This window comes from Falco punctatus, assembly GCF_963210335.1.
Source record: "Falco punctatus genome assembly, contig: scaffold_29, whole genome shotgun sequence".
Lineage (NCBI taxonomy): Eukaryota > Metazoa > Chordata > Aves > Falconiformes > Falconidae > Falco > Falco punctatus.
The window spans coordinates 2089000-2092235 of record NW_027660164.1 but is presented as its reverse complement, the minus strand read 5'-3'; the positions used below and the strand labels follow the sequence as shown (position 1 = coordinate 2092235).

General features: G+C 41.1%; 1 long non-coding RNA gene across 1 annotated transcript; it reads left to right on the top strand.

Annotated features, from left to right (window-relative positions):
* The first annotated feature begins 1872 nt into the window (after positions 1-1872).
* LOC308057740 lies at positions 1873-2789 on the top strand. The gene is made up of 2 exons (XR_013925434.1): positions 1873-1954; positions 2549-2789. It is a non-coding gene; the product is annotated as an uncharacterized lncRNA (long non-coding RNA).
* Positions 2790-3236: the final 447 nt, after the last annotated feature.

Genomic DNA, 3236 nt, shown 5'->3' with positions numbered 1-3236 from the left:
AACCCAGAGGAGAGTCAATATGCGGAGGTGTGGCTAGAAAGACCGGGAGCTAGACTTTACCCGCTGAATGAAATAAAAACTAAACAAAAAAAAAAAAAAAAAAAAAAAAAAGGAAGAGTTAGACGAAACCCTTCTAACCCCCCCTCCTTACATTTCTCCTCCTGCTCCTGCAGAGGTCCCCAGAGCGCCCACTCCCCCACCAGAGTTGGAACAAGAGTCTCCCTCTCCTCCTAGACGCGTAACTAGAAGTCAAAAAGGGGCAGCTCAAATATACCCCCTAAGAGAAATGCCCATGGGGGGACCTCAACCTGTGATCGGATATATTTCCGTACCCCTAAACTCGGCTGACCTACGAGATTTAAAAAAAAAACAAACCGAGATGGGAAACTTAATTGAGGACCCACTCGGAGTGGCAGAAAGATTAAATCAATTTTTGGGACCAAACCTTTATACTTGGGATGAGATGCAATCTATCCTTGGTCAATTATTTACTACCGAGGAAAGAGATATGATTAGACGAGCAGGAATGAGACTGCGGGATGCTCAGCATGCCCAGGGACCCCAAGCAGATATTAAATGGCCACTTCAAAGACCTAATTAGAATAATCAGGATCCGGCGCATAGTACTCATATGCAGGACCTGAGAACTATAGTAATTCAGGGAATTAGAGAAGCAGTACCCCGTGGCCAGAATATCAATAAAGCGTTTAATGAAATGCAAAAGAAAGATGAAAGCCCCACTGAGTGGCTGGAACGACTGAGGAAAGCCCTTCAGCTGTACTCTGGGGTAAATCCAGACGACCCTTTAGGGCAAGCGCTCCTCAAAAGTCAGTTTGTGGCAAAATCATGGGAAGATATCAGAAAGAAGATTGAAAAGTTAGAAGACTGGCAGAATAGAGGGTTGGATGAATTATTGAGGGAAGCTCAGAAAGTCTATGTAAGGCGGGAAGAAGAGAGCAGCAAGCGACAAGTAAAAATGATGGTAGCAGCAGTCAGAGAGGATCGCAAAGGGCGGACTGGTGAACACAGATCTGCTGGAACGAAACAAGGGAACGTAGTAGTAAAGAAGGAACAAAGATGTTGTTTTTACTGTGGAAAGAAGGGACATATAAAGAAGAATTGCAGAGAAAGGATCAGGGATGAGGAAATATTGAAAACGGAATAGGAGAGTCAGGGGCTCTATATCTTAGGGGACCGGAGTCATCATGAGCCCTTGATAAAATTAAAAATAGGTCCCCATAAACAAGAGTTCACCTTTTTAGTAGACACTGGGGCTGAGAAATCGACTATTAGGCAAATACCTGAGGGATGTAAAGTTTCCCCTGAAAAAGTACAAGTAATTGGGGCAAAAGGAGAACCCTTTAAAGTAAGCAAAATCAAAAATGTGGTATTCGAAACTGAAAATAAATTTGGAATGGGTGAACTCTTGCTCGTCCCTGAAGCAGAATTTAATCTGTTAGGACGAGATTTAATTGTTGAATTGCAATTAGAAATTAAAGTGAAAAATCAAGAGCTAACAGTGTCTGCTTATCCTTTGACTGTGGATGATCAAAAACAAATTAACCCCGATGTCTGGTACTCTCCGGACACAATTAGTAGACTGGAAATCCCACCGATTAAAATCCAAATTTCCGAACCCCACATACCTGTGAGGGTAAGGCAATATCCCGTATCCCTAGAAGGACGGAGGGGATTAAAACCAGAAATTGATCGATTGTTAGCACAAGGAATCTTAGAGCCTTGTATGTCACCCTTTAACACTCCCATTCTGCCTGTAAAGAAGCCAAATGGGAAATATCGGCTCGTACATGATTTAAGGGAAATAAACAAAAGAACTATCACCCGGTTCCCTGTAGTAGCAAATCCATACACACTGCTGAGCATCGATGGACTCATGCCAGTTGCATTAAAGGCCCAGTGACGAGACCCCACTGGAAAGTAATCAGTACTCCAGGTGACACCAAGATAACCCTGAAAAGATAACGTAATGATAGAGACTTTATTTGATTATTTTGCCGCATTACCTTTTGGTATAAAGTGTGTATTGCTGTTTATATTTGCTATAATTATTTCTTTTTTTATCTATTATATATGGAAGCGTACAAAGTGTGTTGAAGGAAATTGCTAAACTTATGCAACCACACAATATTGAATATAGAAGATATGCTGATGTAAATAATATATGCACTCTAGATATACGAATTAGGTGTAATAATTTGAACTGCAATTGTTATCCATTTGCTTGTTTCAGGTGTAAGGTATGCCAGAATAAATGGTGGACACACTATGAATGTGGATACCCTCCGATAGGAGTTTACACACAGTGTTGAAAAATCCAAAGAACTCTCACTGAGTGGAAATTAAAACAATTAGAGTCTAAACAAGAAATTATTCGAGCATCCCATGAGTGGTGGGAAATTTTTACCAAAGGAATAAGCCCTCAATATTATTGTTACCACTCCACCGAACCAGTCCCCTTTCGTAGCTGAAATCTTGGCTATAAAGTGCAGAAGGGAAGTACTAACCGTGTCTTGCTTTGCCCCATTAGTTAAAGCTGCAAAGTGGGAAGCCTATGTAAACAGGCAGAAAGCCCGAAGCAGCTGTTCTCCTGAAGAATTCCCTTGCTGCCGAGAAGATGGTACACCCCGTGGCTCGAAGCAACCGAGTCGACGGGCAAGGCAGAGGAGGAACAAACTGTGGAGAAAAGAACCAGAACAATGGGACACAAAAGCAGCAATGGCCAAACTTCCCCAGGACTGGTAAAAATATACTTAAATTGGCAAAATTGACAGACACCCTTTTTCCTGGTGTACCGTTAGTTTTGTTATTGATAATAACACAAGCAAATGGAAACCCTCATGAACCTATGGCTTGGAAATTATATAATTTACCAGAGTCAAAATTAATTCAAACTCAGATCGGTCCAGGGAAGTGGAATTTCTCCGTGCATCTATATTCCCTGATACCTATAGAACAGGGCTCCCCTGTTTTTACCCCAGATCTAGCAAAGCTTCAGGCCCAATGCAAAGCATTTTATATATGTCCAACCACTTTGTTGTCTGCTTTAGCAGGACCGCTTATTATGTTGATTCTGGGACTTATATTTGGGCCTTGTATATTACGCTATATTTTACATTTTATTAAAGAACGGTTTGACATAGCTAAATTGCTTATTTTAACTACGAGGTCTGGAGCAAAATATAAGAGTGTATCTATTAATGAGGATGAAGATTGTT